Here is a 21,150-nt window from a genome sequence, read left to right as displayed (position 1 = left end):
CCCTTGGAGGGATTTGAACAGGAGAATGAGAACGGATGTCTTGGGAGGACAGGAGCTAACGTAGGTCAGCGAGTCATAAGCAGTTAACATAACTGTGCCGCATCATCTGGCTGCGGGATAATATGATGTGGTTAGTTCTGAAATGTAGACAAAACTGTGCCAATGCTTTCAGAGCATATGCTCCGATGGTTTGTCATACAGTGTACATTAAGATGACTGACACAATACTGATGTGTAGATTGTTTATACGTTGGTGATAACTGAGGAATTATGTGATTTGGCATTCCAAAGGGGAATGGTATTCATGGCGAGCTCACCCTGGGAAATTGTGGGCACCCAACCTTTAGATTTTCAGAGCTAATTTCCATGGGTGTTCTCTATTCTCCAGCCGCAATATAGCAGAAGATGCATGAAAGTACATCCCACTCCCCACCCCCACCCCCAAAAGATGGTAGAAGTGGTGTTTATGTTGTCTATCCAGGGGTTCTTTGCCTTTTGATCTGAAATAATGGTGAACGAGAAGGTAAAGCCACATGGAAATTCACTCCAATTCTGTCCATTTATTTCTATTAAATAACTGCTAGTTTCTTATTTCACATAGTGCCAGCTGCAGCTCAGTTGGTAGCTCTCTTAGCTCGGAGTTAGAAGGTCCTGATTTCAAGTCCCACTCTAGAAACTCGGGCACGTATTCCCGATCTGATGTTCTGATGCCAGTACTGAAGGAGAATGCTGGATCGTTGGAGGTGCTGTCTTTCAAATGAGATGTTAAAATAAGAAACAAAAACAGGAAATGCTGGAAAGACTCAGCAGGTCTGTTCTCAGTTTTTCCAGCATTTTCTGTTTTTGTTTCAGATTTCCAACATCCGCAGTATTTTGCTTTTATCTTAATGTAAAATAAGACTCCATTCTCCCTGTCAGGTGGGAAAAAAAAAAATCCCATACCTCTATCCTGAGGAAGAGCAGAAGAGTTCTCCTGGTCAATATTTATCCCTCAATCAACATTACAGAAACTGATTATCTGGTCATTATCACATTGCTGTGTGTGGGAGCTTGCTGTGTGCAAATTGACTGCCAAATTCCTGCATGACAACAATGACTACTCTTCAAAAGTACTTTGTTGACTGTAATGCGCTTTGGGATGTTCTAAAATCATGGACGACGCTATATTTTTATTGATTTCTGTACATCTGCTGGCCATTTTCATGCTTATACTCTGTGCAGCCTTATTTTTTCTAACTTGGAAAATTAGCAGACAGATAATAATCCTGGTGCCTCACCTCTTGCTATTTTTTATTATACCTGAACTGCTTTGCCTGTAGCCCAGTGATTATTGAGCTATTAATCTAAAATTTGAGAATTCAAGTCCCATCAGGACAAGTTCTCAAAATGCATTCAACATAACTGTTCATTTGTGGCCTGCCATTGGAACAAAATTACCTTGAAAGCTACAAAATGTTTCTAAAAACCAAATGGGTTCATTGATGTCCTTCAGGGAGTGGAACCTGAGTAAGTCACGGGACTGATACATCACATCCTGTCGAGATTAAGACGCAGTTTAAGAAATGGCCCCATAAATATACCTCATATCACAACTTCCCCCTTTATTTAATTAAAATTGTTTACCTTGAAAGGTTCAAACCTAATTACCTGACAGCGAAGCAAAATAACATGGGGCAGAATTTTCAGTTCGGCGGGCGGGAACCATCGGCTGGTCTGGGAGTGGCCAGGGCACAGACCACCGACTGTGATCGGCCCCCGATTTCACGCTGGCTGGCCAGTTAACTGCTAGCCAGCGTTAAGCGCACACTGACACGCTCAGCGCTGCTGGGGTGGGGGGCGGGAGGATGGCGGGCACTGACATCAGTGCGGGCGCGCGGGTGAGCGCGGAATGAAAACTCCCTGAAGGCAGAGAGCTGCCTCAGGGTGCTGAAGGCTTCAAAAGTATTAAATAAAGGATTTTAAAATCAGAACAAAAATGTCCATGTGTTGCAAATAGTCACCTGAACATATACCCGCATAAAAATGATGTCCACAGACTTTTTTAAAAAAATTTAATAACGGAAACCTAACCCCGCCCTTGGATGAGGATTCACGAAAAATGCAAAGGCCGCCTGGCCGATTCGCCCGTCTGCCAACCATGAGGTTGGATGGACCACGAAAAATCGCAGACACTTGCAACTTTAGTGGTCTTAACTGCCCTCTTAATTGTCAGCGGGCGTGCTCCCGACTTTTGCATGTGACTGCCGACTGAAATATCACGCAAGCGCGGGATGACCTCAGGACAGTCACCTGACGTCATCATGTGCCATTTTACCCTCGAGCAGGTCGGGCATTGCCAACCTGAAAACTCTGCCCATTGTGTCTAAATAAACCATTATACAAGGCAATAAATTTACAAGACTCTGAAATGTATCAGGGATTTGCTTATTCAGCCAGACTTAGTCATGGTGGTCCATGATGAAGGCTGCTGTACTTTTTCAGTATGCTGGTTAGGGATACTGTGTTTGTGTTGTCTCTAAGACTGTGCTCCATTTGCAATAGGACTGCTCAGTGTTTCTGGCTGTGATAGTGTTCTGATTGGGCGTCTGTTTCGTTGCACCATCACACTGTTTGGTGCTTGTGCGTGATTGTGGGCATATGCTCATAGTTTCTGCTGGATTCCAGGTGCCATCAGTTAAGTGTTGTACTCGAACTTTCAGTCTGATATTCAGGTTTTGCAATTCATTACCTGCATGCCAGTCATGGGCATCTTTCATCTTCCACTGTTTTTTGAGCAATGCAATTCATTTGCCTGGGGGCATTGGCGTATGATGACTGGGGAGGTTTGTCCATACTTGTCTGCTGAATATTAATTCTACATTGATTCCGCAGTGTGATGAAGCATGCGTGTTTGGAATGGGTATACATGCTCAGTTCAAATTGTGCCACTCAGCCTGTTGGCTGATGATTTAAGTGATCTTCTCTTAGTGTAAGCATAGGGTTTCCAATGGTGCTCTTCATGGTCTGTGGTCTTCATCATTGTCTTGACAATACCATGGGATAGTGTCCAAGAACAGGTCATTGCATGCTGGTAGGCTTACGATCATTTGACCCATGGTGTTCACAACATAAAATATCTGGGGTGACCAGGGTGAGTTTTCGTAGTGACACTTGAGTATCATGGATCCCAGGGATGGAATCTCCAAGCCATCATACGTGATGAGTTTGGCATTGGTTGACTGAACCATTACTTGCCACTTCTGTGTGTACATACATTTCAACTTACGAAGTGGAAGGGTATTGCACCTGCACCAGTAACCAGTTTTGCATATAGGTTATGCTGACCTGCATCTGCGGGCATATAATATGAACAGTGGCAAAGGCTTCTGTTGGTACCAATATGTCAATATGTTCTTTGATGTTCACCATGCTGAATGTCTGCTCACTTTGTGTATCGATGGTCTGGTCATCTTCATCATCTGACTGTGTAGCTTGGCTATACATTTTGTGGATCTTGTCTTGATGCTGTTTGGTATGTGCTCCTGGTTATTTAGAATGCTGTACCTGCCAGACCTCTGTGGTTTCTCATGATATCAAAAAACTTATTTTGGCCTATGCTTTCTATATTGGAGCTTCCAGGGTCCTCTGGTGCCACATGCCTTGCCTACAACATTAAAAGCTGGGCATTTTCTGGGTGCATGTATGAGACACACCACCCACATTGCTGACTAGGCTTGCCTTCAATGGCTATCATGTCAATGGTGGATGAATTACACATGGCATGTAAACTCTGTCTACCCATTAGTATAGCTATGTACTTGCATTTGCTTTATTGTAGTGCTTCCACGGTATGACCTTTGGGTTGGTCCAAGAGGTCTTTTTGGAATGCTTCCATTGGGGGTAGGTGCTGTTAAGAGCTTGGTTATTCTGTCAGTCAGCTCCGCTACAGTCACAATCATGCCCCCTGTCTCTGCATCTACTCAGGAATTGGTCAATGGTTGCCGTCGGTTGTTGCCTAAAAGACGTGAATTCCAGGTGGTGTTTTTGGAAGTTGAGCGTCACTAATTAATTAATCTTCAAGCGTTGACCATATTGCTCCTGGATCCTTAAGATGGTCATTGGACAAACCTGACGTGTTCAGTCTGTGGAGGCCTTCATTGCCCATAGCAATTTTAATTTTAACAGGTTGTTTACCTAGTTCAGAAATATTAAGGTCTAGAAAACGCAGCTCAATACGTTGTCAGAACAAAGTAAACAGGAGTCAGAGAGTCGGGATTAATGGGTCTTTTTCAGGTTGGAAAGACATAACTAGTGGAGTGCCACAAGGATCAGCCCTAGGGTCTCAATTATTCACTATCTATATTAATGACTTAGAGGGGGCGGAGTGTAACGTATCCAAATTTGCTGATGATACAAAAATAGGTGTGAGGTCATGTTGTGATGAGGACATAAAGAATCTGCAAGGGGATATAGACAGGTTGAGTGAATGGGCAAAAACTTGGCAGATGGAAATTAATGTAGGAAAGTGTGAGGTCATGCACTTTGGTAGGAAGAATCAAAAGACAGACTATTATTTAAATGGAGAGAGACTCCAAAAAAAGTGGAGCACAGAGGGATCTGGATGTTCTTGTACATGAAACACAAAAAGTTAGCATGCAGGTGTAGCAAGTAATTAAGAAGGCAAATGGAATTTTGGCCTGTGTCACCAGGGGGTTGGAGATGAAAAATAGGGAAGTCTTGTTACAACTGTACAGGGTGTTGGTGAGGCTGCACCTGGAGTACTGTGTACAGTTTTGGTCCCCGTATTTAAGAAAGGGTATACAGGCATTGGAGGCAATTCAAAAGAGGTTGACTAGGCTGATTCCTGGGATGAAGGGGTTGACTTATCAAGAATGGCTAAACAGGTTAGGCTTTTATTCGTTAGAGTTTAGAAGAATGAAGGGCGATCTTACTGAAATGTACAAGATTCTGAAGGGGCTTGACAGGGTAGATGTTGAGAAGATGTTTCCACTAGTAGGGGAATAGTTACAGAATAAAGGGACACTCATTTAAAACTGAGATGTGAAGGAATTTCTTCTCTCAGAGGATAGTGAATGTCTGGAATTCTCGACCCCAGAGAGTTGTGGAGGCTAGAACACTGAACGTATTTAAAGAGGTGGTAGATAGATTTTTGAAATATCGGGGAGTTGAGGGCTATGAGGGGCTGGCACGAAAGAGGAGTTGAGGCCTGGGGCAGATCAGCCATGATCTTATTGAATGGCAGGGCAGGCTTGAAGGGCTGAATGCCCTACTCCTGCCCCTATTTCTTTTTTGTTCTTATGTTCAGATAGGGGACCTGTTGCTTTCCAATTGAGTGTTGGATATTTTGTGGTCGTCTTTTAGCTTTTTGCAGGATTTTTAATGCTATCTGAAACTGTTGACAGCTATTCAGCTGTTTTCAAGTTAATTTAGCTCTGTGTTGCAGTATCTTTCATGGCCATGCCTTAGCTGCTCATAGGTTATTGCTTGATTGCAACAGAGGAGATATTTTCCCAGTTTACTGAAGCACTGCTGACAAAACAGTGCTTTTAGGCGTAAGTAGGAACTGCAGGCTTCAAAAGTAAAATAAAACAGTGAAAAAAGCTTTTTACAGGTTTCTTCAGGTTGTTAGGTGCCCCAGCCTGCAGTATTTTAACTTCCCTTATGTCCTTTAGGGACAGTAAGCTGCAGTAATGGAGTATCTCTTGTCTGTGAGTTCCGCTTAAAGTTTGACTTTCCACAGTCGACTATTTAATTTCTGTTCCTGCTTAAACTTTGCAGCAGGTAGACTTAGGCTGATTAAGCTCTCCCAAATTCGAACATTCTTGCCAGGACCTGGGGCCTGCTGGCTGGAGTGAGGTGCAACGATGTCCCAGAATGAAAGTACGGAGTGTAGGATTTCTACAGGACTGCAGAATCACTTACACATGGTGAGCCTTGATAGTTATTTCACTTTCATATCAACTCTTTTCTTCTGCTGTGTGTGAATGACTGAGACTTGTGTAGTTATCAGTCAAATCTTCAAAAACCATGCTGCCATCATGTTACATTCTTCTCTTTGATGTAAATGTACCAACCATATGACAAGGATTGATGAAACAATGTGTGTTATTTATTTGAAGGTAAGACTACATACACTTAGAGTTAACTAGGAGACTATGTGTAGTACATCTGATTTCTACTCCTGCTGCATATAGACTGAGGACAAATCATGGGAGTAATACATCACATCCTGTCAAGGTGATTGGCAGCACTTTAAGATGCAGCCTCTTAAAGATACATGTACTTCATATCACAACATGGCCTACATGTGACTTCGGTTCCATGTCCCTTATGATTGACTTTTAATACCATTGGGCTAATTAGGGATGGACAATAAAGACTGCCCTTGCACGTGTTGCCCATATAGGAATAAATAAAATGTTTCAGAGAGCACCTAAATTGGTGAGACCAAATTCCCTTCCCTGAAGGACACTAATGAACGACTTGGGCTTCTATGAAAAATCTGTCCACTTTTTTTGGTCAATTTAGATAATAAATACCCGGATTTATTGAATTAACCTCTTTGCTGCAACCATGGCCACCACTAGTCATTTATATACCCATTCCAACTTACCTAGCAACTTCTCTACTTCTCTATTGTCATGTCAGTGTTACTGACAAAATGTCAGACTTCACCCAACCAGTCATTCAACAAAAGTAGGCATTTGTTGAGGACCCTCTTTTTTTTTTGAACTGGGTCTCCTTCATGTGCTGACCTTAGTGAATGGAGCAAGTTTACTTCGACCCTATCACAGAATCATATAATGATGCAGCATAGAAGGAAACTAATCAGCCGATCTTGCCTGTGCTGGCTCTTTGGTAGATCCATGCAATTAGTCCCACTTCCCCGCTCTTTTCTCATAGCCCTATAAAATGTTCCCCTTCAAGTATTTATCTAATTTCCTTTTGAGATTTACTCGTGAATCTGCTACTGCCACCCTTTCAGGCAGCGCATTCCAACTCGCTGCAAAAAATAATTGTCATCTCCCCTCTGGTTCTTTGGCCAATCACCTTAAATCTGTATCCTCTGGTTACTGACCCTCCTGCCACTGGAAACAGTTTCTCTTTATTAACCCTATCAAAACTGTTTCAAGATTTTGAAAACCTCCATCAAATCTCCCCTTAACATTTTGTGCTCTAAGGAGACATCAGCTGTGCAATTTCCACATACCAGCAGCTGAGACGTGACACAGTTCGAGCAATATAGAAACAGCTTAAAGGTGAGGCACCAACAGTAGCATTGTCACAGCAGGGTAGATTGCCCTAAACATTCATAAAAGAAAAAGAAAATGCCCTAAATTTCTTGCTAAGAGAAAGCTGCTGTGATTTCCTTCTCCAAATTCACTTGTGCATTTTTTAATGTCAAAAGAATTTTAAACTTAACAGGGAGGCGTCTGCACACAGGTAAGCTCATAACAATAGCATTGGAATCTCGTGCCTGTTTCGTTATCAAGAGAAAAAATAGGGCGGAGTTTTCCGTGCTCGCCGGCATTGGGCGTGATCGGTGGCATGAGCAGACAATATGGCAAGATTGGTTTTTACGACACGGGAAGTCAGTTTGCAATCGTCCGCTCAGCCCACCAACGGTGGGCCGCATTTCCCACCATTGAACGTTGGGAACCTCATTGTAATACATCAAGATATCAGGCCAGCCTGCCGGAATCATCTTCCCCCAGCTCGATTGTCCGTCCACATCGGCGGGAAAGCACGCTAACGTGTTTCACAACAGCGCATAAAAGGCGTGCACTTGGCGGGCTGCACTTTGAGAGAAACTCGGAGGTGAGTACAGGGGTAACGTTATGCAGCGCTCGTCAGGGTCACCTGTTGGACTTCAAGCTTCAGGGGTATTGGGGAAGCCGGGGTTAAGGGCAGCCCTGCTGTTGAGGCAATTTGTGGCAGGGTGTTAAGAGCATCCCTGCCATTGAATATAGCGCACAAGCATTCGGGGTGGAGGGTGTATAGTGGGCGAGGGAAGTGGCCCCTGTTCCTGAAACCTGTAGAAAGTGACCATTCCTCTGCAAATGAGGCAGTTCAGGTGCAGCCACATTGATATGATTGAGGTCGGGCTCCTATCTTATCTGCCCACTCAAGCAATGCAGAGGCGTCAAAGTGCCACCAAGTGTTCCAAAGGTTTTCACCCCCCTGCCCACCAACACCCACCCACCGCCCCGCCGCCCCCCCCCTCCCCCCGCCCCCCAACCCCCACCCCGGCACACACTGCAAATTCAGAGTGTTTAAGTGGACTGCAGAACAGTTGGAGGCCCTGGACTGAGACACCTGCCTTTATCTTGTGCAGAAAGGTTTCACACCTGAGTGACAAGAACACTGCTCATCAGAACAAGGAGCCATAGGGAGGGAGACGCTCTTGGAATTTATTGACAATAGTGAACAGTGTGTACAAGTGATTAACACCTGTGCCCGGGCTGTGCAACTAATTCTCCTTAACATTCCTAACCCTGCCGCTACGTCTTGGTGCTCCCCGGACATCCACGGCAGAGATGGAGCCAGCCTGCTGACTGTGATGCCCTGTCTGTGATGACCTTGGCCGGCGTCCTCTGGAGGGCCGAGACCTGGAGGGCCCCGGCCTGCTTTCGGGGTCCTGCTGTGTGGCAGTGGCACCCTCCTCGGCCTGTGGAGCTGGAGCTGCTGAGGGTCACAGGAAGAGGGGAATCAGATGGGCCGATCACTCTCGGAGTCACCTGGATGGATGAACCCAGAGTGTGCACCTGCTGGTCCTCCTCCCTATGGGTGCCCAGGGGCCCCAAGCTGACTCCTTGAGGAACAGGGGTAGCTGGAGTGAGTTCAAGCTGCCCGGCACCCCTCTCACATACACATTGCTGGAGGCCAACTATGGTGTCACTGATGGAGTTAAGCCCGCGCAGCAGTGCAGGAGTGAAGTCCTGGACCGAGGTATCCATGGCAGCCACCATCCTACCAGTGTTGACCTCGGTGCGTTGGCATGCCACCATTATCGCCTCAGCCTGAAGGCAGACAGACTCCTCCATCGTCCCTTGCAATCTGAGGAGTGCAGCGGACATCCCTTCCTGATGTCCCCGAGCTTGCCTTTGCAGCTCCAGCCACTGTGACACGACCGAGTCCAGAGGATCGTCATCTGACTCAGACTCAGCAACGTTCTGGCCTCCAGCCGTCCTCCGTGTGCCGGGGACGTGGGAAGTCCCTACCTCCGCCTGCTGTGGATCAGACAGTGCGATGTGCTCACCAGATTGTGATCCCGGGGCTACTCTAAAGCTAGGTCCCACCGACATGTATGTCTCTGCGCTGGTGAAGGGTGTGGGTGAGCCCTGTGATGGGTCTTCAGGGTGGGTGCCTTCAAATTCCTCTTCAGAGGTTTCTTCGGAGCTTGATTGAGGATCTGGGTCATGGACTCTGTCGGCTATTTCCCAGATGTGCCTGCAAAAGCAAGGGGAGACAATTAGTGCCTGGCAGTGGCCTGTGAAACAGGACACATCACTCACAGGATGGTTGTCTGATGGATGTCGCACTGCTGGATCCTCACTTGGTAGAGCAGCACCGACCTCACCGTCAACACAGGACCGGTCCAGATCCTCGTTGGCCAGCTGGATGGCTCTGTTTTCAATGTCCATGAAGATCTTGATTTTGGGAATTCCGCCACCAGTCTGCGATCTCTCCCTCTTGTGTGCCAGCTTGTCCTGCATGGATAGAGGTGGAGAAAGTGTAAGCAGGACACCTGCCAGGCCAGATGATGTGTGCCTGGATTGTGTGAGTGATGAGTGGTCCCATGGACGGGATGAGGACAATGAAGGTGAATGTGAGGGAGTGAAAGGTGATGTCCCTTGAACCGACAGTGAGTGATGGCCCTGTGGATGTAGGATGGGTTTGTGAGTGTGTGAGTTGGGAGTGATGGGAAGAGTGGCTTACCCTGGTGGAACGGAAGAGATCATTCATCCTCTTGTGGCACTGGGTGGCTGTCCCCTTTTGCAGGGCGTTGATTCTAACCACCACTGCCACACCTCCTAAACTGGATTAATGCTGTTGCTGCCCATCCTGCAGAGGACATCCCTGCAGGCCTCCACAGCATCCAAAAGGTGCTCAAGATACGCGTCGCTGAACCTGGGGGCTGCAGTCTTTTTCCGTTTCAGGGCCATATCCTTTGTGCAGCAGCGGTGGTGGTCTGGAAGCACTGAGATGTGTGCTTGTGGCTGGAATTTAAACATGGCACCCAGCCTGATGCAGCGGCGGGGTGATGGTGGGCAGGTGAATGAGCGCCCACCTGCCATGGAAATGGCGTGTTCCCTGGGAGTGTATAAATAATGTGGTGGGTTTGGGACGATACCGTGTGAAAACCCACCATCTCGGCTGACGGGTAAAATATCGTTTAACCCGCTCGCTACTGCACTTAGTACAAATTTGGGATGGTTCTATCCAAAGCAACATTTGCCATACTTCACCTTATAACAAGGAGTGAATTACACTGACCAGCTATGGTTGGGTTTGGTGGCTAAGCTGAGCCCAAATCAACTTAACCAAGACTGCCTTCTGTTCAAGCTCCCTCCCCCTTCCTCTTTTCCCTCTCCTCACACCGCCCTCTCCAATTGCCTATAGAATTGGGAAGATATGTTTCTCAAGACTAGGACAGTGGTAATCAACTTTATGCCAGCTCTTTTTTGGCAGAAAAATAGGACATTGGAGGATTAGTTAATACATATCTGATTGTGCCAGAGGCAAAATTTACTCTCCTATTGACAGCCTCCCATTCACACTTACAACCATAGGAACACACAGCAAATTATTAGTCAGAAGTGGCTGTGCGGCTTCAATAGATATTTCTGCTCCTCCAGCATCAATCTGGAACAATTTGGTTGTGAATGGAGAGACGTCAGAGCTTGAGGTGGTTGAACCATATTTTGAGGTGGAAAACCCAGAGCTCCCTATTGGTGTTCAAGCCTGCTGCTCACATATTTCAGGCTGCGGAGATGGTTGCTATGCTGGTGGTGGGGGAACAGAAGGTGCTGGGAGGGAAGAGGATGGGGGAACTAAAGAATCCTAAAAGCCCATTGAAGTGGGGAAGCACTCAGGCAATCCAGGAAGAGCATCAGATAACAGAGCCTTGGCTCAATTACATCACTCACACCTCTGAGTATGTCATGGAGTTAAGTCCTGTTCCTTGAACACAGAATCCCAGCTGACACTCCCTGTGCTGCACTTGGGTTGGTGCTGTCTTTCAAATGAGACATTAAACTGAAGCTCTGTCTGACCTGGTTCATGGTATTATTTGAAGAAAAGCAGGGGAGTTCTCTCTGGTGTCCTGGTTATCCCTCGAGCAGCATTTTGAAAACGGGTTATCAGGTCATTATCACATTGCAATATGTGGGAGCTTGCTGTGTGCAAATTGGCTGCCGCGTTTCCTAAATTACAATAGTAATTCCACTTCACAAATACTTTTGTTGGCTGTAAAGCACATTGGGATGTCTTGAGGTTGTGAAAGGTGCTATATAAATGCAATTTCTCTCTTCTTTCTCCCTTGCCCTTTAGCAAACACCACTGCAATAGTTGGCAGGTAATGGTTTCACTCCTCTTGTTGTACGGAGTATGTAAGAAAACCTTGATGATTACAGGGGTATCCTGGCCTCACTCAACATAAATTATACGTTGACTGAGTGACGAGAGATAAACGTTATCAAGTAGGAAGCCAATATCACGCTCAGACCTCAGTTTGTGTGTGAGTTACAGTTTTATGTGAATAGACTTGGGTAAATAAATAGAAATAAGGCTGGCACAGAGTGGCAAAGAGCAAATGACAAATATGATTACACATTGAAAGACAAGTCATTAAATTGAATGGAACTGCAACTATCGAGGCACAATGGCTAACCACAAATGGAACGTGTGACTCCATTGTCTGGGAACAACTGCCGAGGTGATTAGGAAACTGACAAAGTATACAGTCGATAAAGTGATTTGTGTGTTTTGTAAAGTATTGCCCAGTATGCTCTTATGTGCTGCAGGAAAAGTTACATTACCGTAGCAAATGATCATGTCACTCAGACACATTTCAATGCACTTTAAAATACTCTGAAGCGCAGTGACAAGTATGCTGCCAAATGCAGCTGCCAGTTTGCACAGAGCCCAATTACATAACCTCCTTATGAAGCTACGTTTTTTTCATAGTTCATATGTTGTAGAGAATGCTGGCTGGAGATCTCCTCATTTTCCTTCAAACACGTGGGCCATTCGTGTCCACTTGAGTCATGGGAACAGACATGCAAGTTCTAATACTTAATCCAAAGGATGATGCTTGCAGTCATGCAAAGCCCCATCAGTGCATTGGCGAAGTAGCCTGTACCAAGTGCTCGTGTGCTGCAATAGGCTTTGAACTCAAAACTCATTCTCACTGGCACAACTTGATTTTCACAGAACTGGAAGGGTTCCAAGAATGGTTATATATCAAGTTAATACCATTTAAAAACAGGTTTAGGGAGTTAACACTTTCTCAATAAAATAAACACAAAGGGCGTAGGACAAGATCCATGTTTGTTTTAACAGAAGGAATCGTTCACATTTGCAGGTGTACCTTGCGTGACTCAACGAAATAGAACCAGGCAACATGATTAGGAGCAAAGGAACAGCAATTTAATTTGATGGACAATACAAATGGACAAATGCTCCTTTTGCCGACAACTTCAGAAAGAAAGAACAAATTTGTATTTGTATCACACCTTTCCTAGCCTTAAGACATCACAAAACATGTAGTAAGCAACGAGGTACTTTGGAGTGTAGTCAATATTGTAACTTAGGAAACATAGCATCCAATTTGTGCACAGCAAGCTCCCACAAACAACAATGAGATAAATGACCAGATAACCTGTTTTAATGACATTGGTTGAGGGATAAATATTGGCCGGGACACTGAGCAGCATACCCTTCCCCCGTCTTCTTTGAAATAGTGCTGAGGGATATTTTACATCCACCCGAAAATGGGCAGGGCCTCAGTTTAACATCTTATCCAAAAGACAATAGTGCTGCTTTCTCTCGCATTGTCATCCAAGTTTATGTGCTCGAGTCTTTGGAGTAGTACGTGAACCCATAACACCTTGAGACCTGCGAGCTTTTATTCTTCTCAGAGAGGGGAAGAGTCATCTCCAAATTTGCTACCTGAGACTGGGAAGAGTAGATCTCCCACGCCCACTCAGCATCTAATTTTCATCTGATGCATTGATATCACCCAAACAACAATTGAGCAGGTGATTCATTCCCCTGGTTATAGTCCAGGCATCAAAGTTGGAAGTGACCCTCGCAACCCTTCATTTCTGTGAAAGACTCTCTCTAAAAGCTTTGTTTCCTTGACCATCGTAGGAATGCACCTAAGAATTTGGGAATGATAGATAGATCTCAAATCCCTCCCCCCATCCATCAGGATCCTAAACATGTGTGGTGGTGCCAGGAGTGGGGGTGGGGTGTTGGTTGTAGGGGTACTTTGGATGGTAATTTTAATTTGGGTAATGGGATAGAATGGGCATTACCGAATGTACTCCTCAAGCAATCTTCATCCTGTTGACTTCAATGGGGAGGAACTTCATACATGTTGTACAACTGTAGATATTTTTACACCAACTACCAGAGTTACAATTACCCACTATTGTGCCTAAATGGCCATGAATTCATTTCGGTAGCTTTGGGTGATACAATTATACAATGATACAGCACAGAAGGCAGCCATTCAGCCCATAGGCTGGAATTTTCCGGCCCCGCTGACGTCGGGCGTCATGGCGGGAGTGGGGGGGGGACAATTTGGCAAGACAGCCAGAAATCAGTTTCACGTTGTCATGAAACCAGTTTGCAGTCGTCCGCTCCACCCATCAACAGCGGGTCGAGTTTCCCATCCCCGCACATCGGGAACCTAATTTCAATACTTTAGCATCTCATTATAAGCCCTGCTCACCGGAATCATCCCCCCAACGCTGGATCACCTGGGCACACGTCGACGTGTTTCACAACTGCACATAAGCGTTGTGCACCTGGCACTTCACCCGGGACTTCCAGGTTTGTTTGCCGACCTTGCTTTGGGCAGCACTCGCAGTGATTAGCACCAGGCTTCACAGGCAACACCACATCACTTACAGGCATCTCACGGGCAGGTCTCTACCTACCAAGTCAGCTGTAAGGCGGGGGTGGCTTTTCAACGGCTGCAGGGCTAGGGCTTGCTTGGGCAAGGGAAGAGACTGCAGGGCGAGGGCTGTACTGGGGTAGTGGGGTATCCCAGGTCTGTGCAAGTGGCCTCAAGATGGTGAGGGCCGAGGAGGCAGTATCCAGAGGAGATGAGGCCAGATGGAGATGTGAGGGAGTGTGTGAGAGAGTGAGTGCTGATGTCCCTTGAGCTGGCAGTGAGTGAGACGCCAGTGAATGTGAGTGAGTGAGTTTAGAGTGATGAGATGGTTGCCTTACTCTGGTGGCACAGATGAAATCATTCATACATTTTCTGCACTGGATGGCCGACCTCTTGTGTGCAGCATTGGCACTGACCATCACTGCCACCGCTTCCCAAGCCGGAGTGGTGAGACAGATGGGCCTCCTGTGGCCAGAACATGGGTAGAGGACATCGCGGCGGGCCTCCCCAGCATCCAGAAGGCATCCCGGGGATGCGTCACTGAATCGGAGGCCTGCACTTTTCCTGGCTTTTGGAGCCATGTCTTCACCAGAGCAGACCTGGGCTGTAAGCGTTGAGAAGTGCGCGTGTGGCTGCAGTTCAAATATGGCGCCCCGTGTGAGTAAGCGGCGAGGAAACGGGATGGCAGGCAAATTGGAAGCCGCCTGCTAGCGAGATGGTGTGTTTCCTGTGGCTGCATAGTTAATGAGGTGGAAATGGGAACGGGGCGATAAAGAGTGAAAACCTGCCACAGCGGCCGGCGAGTAAAATGATTCTCTTCTCGCCCTCGACTGCACTTTGTGCAAATCTAGGACGATTCTGCCCATAGAGTCTGGGCAGGCTCTTTGAAAAAGCTGAAACTTTCATTTTCAGAAGATTAAAGCAATGGTTTGAGGCCTGATTGTTTTAATCTCACTTTTGCGTTCCCCCCCCCATATACTAATAAGATTTAGGTGTTTTGCACATGGGCAAAGCAGGGGCATAAAGTAGTCTTTTTCAACCCTTGCTTCTCTTTAAACTGAGAAGCTGTGGAATAAACTGTAATGAAATCCTACCAAGGTACCTGGATATGCAGCCTGCTCCTGTTTTAATTATAGGTGCAGTCACACGATAAAGGCAGGACAGGTTTTAATTTTGACCTGTCACACGCAGTTGATGTGGAGTTCAGTGATGTAATTGTACTGCACACTGGGTCTCAGCTCACTTACCCTGAGATACGTCCCAAACCAGAGGCAAGTCAACACATTGTCATCTTAATAGTCATGAAGATCAACTAAAAACAAAACATGCTGCTCAAAAGACTAAATATCAATGCTAAACTACATGGAGCAACCAATAACCAGGCATCTCGGATGAATAAAGTGTTCATAAATATTCCTAAAATATTCTGCTTGCCTAGCAGGTGCTGTAGATTATAAAGGCCCTGTACCTTGTTGAAATAATGAAAGTGGGGAATTGTTATTAATTTAACCTTGGAGGAATACTGGGTTTTCTCACAATTTACCAATAGTCACAGTGAGGTGAGAGCCTCAAATGTAAATCTGTAAGTGAAGTTGAGGTTAAAAAAAATTGCATTTAGATTTTTTTTTATTCATTGGATGTAGGCCAGCATTTATTACCCATTCCTAATTGCCCTTGTTCATAGGGCAGTTAAGAGTCAACCACATTGCTTTGGCTCTGGAGTCACATGTATGACCAGGCCGGATAAGGATGGAAGATTTCCTACCCTAAAGGGCATTAGCGAACCAGATGGGTTTTTATAACAATCAGCAATGGTTTCATGGTCACCATTAGACTTTTAATTCCAGATTTTTTTTAAACATTGAATTCAAATGCCGCCATCTGTCATGGGGGGATTCAGACCCAGGTCCCCATTACTAGTCCAGCGACAATGCCACTACATCACCACCTCCCCCATCATGCCTTTCCTGATCTCAGGACGTCCCAAAATGCTTTACAGCTAACAGAGTACTTTTGAAGTACTGTTTAATGTACAAAACATGGCACCCAATTTGTGCACAGTAAAATCCCACAAACAGCTATGTGACTGTTATGACCGATGCAGTTGGTAAAGCGGAGTTATTTAAAAATCCCAGAGGGAAACTTTAAACAACTGTCATAACCTATAATTTTAAGTGTTGTGTTTGAGATGCGACTCTAGATTCAGGAATCAGACCACCAGTTCTTGAGGTTTTACATTAAACTAAATGAAACATTTGATTAATTTACACAGGTTAAAATATATATACACGTGGCTACAAATTACTATTATCATAACTTTTAACAAATTCCCAAACTAATCTCCATTAAGGCAACAGCAACCCATAGACTTAACCGAACACCAGGCAAAGCATTTTCACCTTAAGAATTCAGAATGAGGTTCTTTTCACTGTGGAGCCAGTTGGAGGATTGCAGCTGCCTTTTGATCTTACATTGCCTCTGCTTTGCACACCCGAAAACTACTGAAGTTATACCTACCACCACTGAATGAATTCAAATTCTCATTGTCTCACCAGCCTCTTTGAACTTTACCTTTTAACAATGAAACCCCATTCATTGTACCAGTTTTATTAGTAATATAAACACATTGCTTGGTAACTGCTAGAAAGGCATCAAATTTTCACCCCACTTATTGAATGCTCTATTCAAAAAATGCTATCTCCCTTACATATCAAAACTAGTGTATATCAAGGCACCCAGACTAACTAGCTTTAATCCAATTAAGACACATCCGCAGACTAAACCTCTATTTTAAAAGAAAAATATTTTCCAGAGTATTATGTACATTGGTAGCTTCATGACAGTGATATATAACCAGGTAATCTTATTATTAGTTCTACAAAAGCAAAATGCGACGTTTGCTGGAAACCTGGATTTAAAACAGGAAATGCTGGAAATACTCAGCAGGCCAGGCAGCATCTGTGGAGAGAGAAACAGAGTTAATGGGTGGAATTTTCCGTGCCCGTTGGTGGTGGCCATGTTTGGCAAAGAGGCAAAAAGGCCAAAAATCGGTTTCGCGACATTGTGAAACCAGTTTGCAATCGTCCGCTCTGCCTGTAAATGGCGGGCCGCGTTTCCAGCCATTGGATGTCAGGAATTTCATTGGGTGGGATTTTCCTGGCCTCTCCCCACCACCCCCACCACCGCCGGGATCCCGCCGAGAGTCAATGGACCCCTGGTTGGGCTGGGGCGGGTCCTCCCTATGGCAGGGCTGGAAAATCCTGGCCATTGTAATACATCTGCTTATCATTGTAAATCTAGCTCACCAGAATCAGCCCCCATGTTGGATCATCTGAGGTCACGCCGACATGTTTCACAACTGTACATAAGTGTTGTATAACTGGCGAGCTGCACTTCGCTCGAGACTTCGAGGTTTGTTTGCCTACCTTGCTTCGGGCAGCGCTCGCTGTCATCAGTGCCAGGCTTCGCAGGCAGCACCACATCACTTTTAGGGGGTCTCACGGGCAGGTCCCTACCTACCAGGTCAGCCGTAAGGCTTTTCAGGGGCTGCAGGGCTAGGTCTTGCTTGGGGAAGGGGGAGAAGTGGCCTCAGGCAAGGGAAGAGGCTGCAGGGTGAGGGCTGTACTGGGGAAGCGGGGTATCCCAGGGTGTGCGGGGGTGGGGGGGGCACAAGTTAATCTGTCTAAGTGGCCTCTGAGGTCTGAGGAGGCAGTCTCCAGAGGAGGTGAGGCCAGATGGAGATGTGAGGGTGTGTGTGAGAGAGTGAGTGGTGATGTCCCTTGAGCTGGCAGTGAGTGAGATGCCAGTGAATGTATGATGGCCTTGTGAGTGTGTGAGTTTAGAGCGATGAGATGGTTGCTTACCTTGGCACAGATTCAGCCTCTATCTGCATTGGATGGCCAACTTCCTCTGCGCAGCATTGGCACTGACCACCACTGCCCTCGCCTACCAAGCTAGAGTGGTGAGATTGCTACCCCTCCTGGGGCCAGAGTGGGAGTAGAGGGCATCTCAGCAGGCCTCCATGGTGTCTAAAAGGCATTCCAGGGATGTGTCATTGAATCGGGGGGCTGCAGTCTTCTTGCCTTTCAGGGCCATGTCTTCTGTGCAGAAGTCCTGGGCTGGAAGCACTGACAGGTTTTGCGCCCGGCTGCACTTTAAATATGGCACTTGGCATATGGCATGAGAAGACAGTGAGGTGAAGGCGTGGCGGGCAAATGAGAGCCCGCCCACCATCAAAACAGCGTGTTTCCCGGGAATGCATGATTAATGAAGCAGAGTTGGAATGATACAGCGTGAGATGCTGCCATTGTGGCCGGCGGGTAAGATGTTCTTTTTCCTGCCTGACACCTCACAGTGCAACTTTGGGACAATTCCACCCAGTATTTCAGGTCAATGACCCTTCATCAGATCTGGGAAAAGTTACAAATGGAATAGGTTTTAAGCAAGTGAAAGGGAGAAGGTTGGAAAAAGAACAAAAGGAAAAGTCTTTGATAGGGTGGGAGACAGGAGAGATTAAATGGCAAAGGAGTTGGTATTGCAGGGCCAAAGGGAATGGCCATTGGGCAAGTAAAGATGTGTCTAGAGGAGGTGTGAATGGCAGGATCATGACCAGCTGTTGTCTGAAAGTAAACAAAAAACAAAATGGAAGAGAACAAGAGAGAGAAGCCAAGACAAGCATGGGAAAGGAAACAAAATGGAGCAGAGGTTATGCTTTAAAATTTTTGAACTCAATAGGCTGGATTTTTAATTCCTGGTGGGGCTGGGAATGGGTGCGGGCACGATTTGAAAATTGTATTCCCGGATGATGGCACTGGATCAAACTACCTCTCGGACAGTTTGCAATTTTCAAAAGGGCTGGTGGGGGCAGTGAACGAGAAATCTGCTCACTGCCAATTTGCAGCCCCTTAAGCTCCTTAAGGAACTTATTAAAGGGGCTGTTTGGAACAGAATGGGATTTTCTTGAAGAAGACGAACAGCCTGGTATATGTTACTGTACAGCCGTCAGGATTGCTGCGGGGCAGAAGAGAGTTTGTTTTCACCGATACTTTTTTCTGAAATTTGAGTGGTTAGCTAGCGCTGGGTCGACCACTGGAGCTCGACTTGGTGTCCATGGCCACTTGGTCCTGTCTTTCTCCTTCTGATCCTTTCATGAGCTTTTGGCTCTCATTGGCAAGCCAGTGGCAACCCCCAACTTGGCTGCCTCCAGCCTTTGCTGCATGAGTCAGACAGGCAGCTCCCACCTCCTGGAGGCATTTAGCACCTCTGACTGATAATTACGTTGCGCGAGCAACGCAGTTCAGGCAGCGGTTAGGACGTGGAATTCACCCGGGTGTCAGGTTCCCAACTCCACTTTGAAAATCCAGCCCAACGTCTTCCATTTTCCTCAAACAAGGATTCTCTCCCAATGGGATTGATAGGGCCTGCAGTTGCATCTTTTCCATTTCACACACCTCTGCCCTCACCCTTCCTCTTCCTCCCAGAACCCTAACAGGGTTCTCCTTGTCCTAAACTGCCACCCCACCTGCCTCTGCATTCAACAGATCATCCGGCACCATTTCTGTCACCTCCAGTGTGATTCCATTACCAAACACGTCTTCCCCTCCCTCACCCTTTCAGCATTCAGAAAGGATCATTCCGTCCGTGACAGCCTGGTCCACTCCCGAATCACCCCCAACAACCCATCCCATTCCCATGGCACCTTTCCATGCAAGCTAACCTGCTCTCCTTACCCCCTCTCTCCTCACCTCCAAGGCCCTAAATGCTCCTTCCAGGAGAAAGAGTTATTTGCTTGTACTTCTTTTTATTTGCTGGCTGTTTGGAACCACCGGAAATACCACAATATGACTTCAGGATGATTATGTAAGAACATAAGAAATAGGAGCAGGAGTAGGCCTTAACTTTCTTCTTAATATTCGTTTATGGAATGTGGGCATCATTGGCTAGGCCAGCATCAATCAGTCTTGCTCTCCAATTCGATAAGACCATGGCAGGCCTTCTACCTCAATGCCAGTTTTCCAATCTACCTCCATTTCCAATGTTCCCCTCGTGCCCAAAAATCCATTGCTCTCAGTCTTGAATAGACTCAATGACTGAGCATCCAGAGTTTCTCTGGGGTACAGAATTCCAAAGATTCACCACCCTCTGAGTGAAGAAATATTTCTTCACCTCAGTCCCTTACCCTGAGACGATGATCCTAGTTCTTGACTTTGTGCATTCGTATTCCTATTCTCGATGGGAGAAAAGATGATGAAGAATTGCATTGGAATGTAGCAAATAAATAATAATTCTTACTCACCTTGTTTTCTTGCATCACTCGTGGGGCTGGTCATTGTGAGCACAACACTGGCTCTGACCAAAAATGGTAAGCAGGTTCCTATTTATGTGATAGGACACTAATTTCCATATCAAAAAGTGTCTATTGGCTGAAACGGGTGAGAACACCCAGCAGCACCACTTTCAACATGTTGACGTGCTATTTGAGAAATCCATTAATGGCTTTTCCACTAGTGTCTACTGCAAGCCTACCTTCAGTGAGCAATAGTGGGATCTGTATAGCTCCCTGCGATACAAGATTGGCCTCACCAGCATTCTTGTAAATAGGGCCCCAGCCATTTGATCACCTTGTAAGCTTAACACAGAAATAAGCCACATCAAAGCTAACCTGTGGGACAATGGTGATACGGATCAGATCATTGTTCACTGTGCATTGCACAAGCTCGCAAATGGGGCAAAGACCATCACTTTTGAACTTGAAAAGTGCCTGGTCTACCTTAAATTACCTTGGAAAGTCAAAGTAGCTGAAAAATTTGAACAACAGGTTAAGCAAGCCGTTTCACGTTGCTACTTTACAGTGGTTACACGAAGGGGTATTTTCCACTAAGAGGACGCTGCTGCCAGTCCAAAAAGACATTCTGCCTACTGCATATTTGAGCAAAGTCACGAATGAATTTCAGTGCTGGTGTGATACCAGGTACGTTGGTTGTACTTCCTAGCGATTGGCTCATCGAATCAAACAGCTTGTTCCT

Source organism: Cetorhinus maximus, chromosome 8 (genome assembly GCF_964194155.1).
Source record: "Cetorhinus maximus chromosome 8, sCetMax3.hap1.1, whole genome shotgun sequence".
NCBI classification, from domain to species: domain Eukaryota; kingdom Metazoa; phylum Chordata; class Chondrichthyes; order Lamniformes; family Cetorhinidae; genus Cetorhinus; species Cetorhinus maximus.
This window is presented reverse-complemented; position numbering follows the sequence as displayed.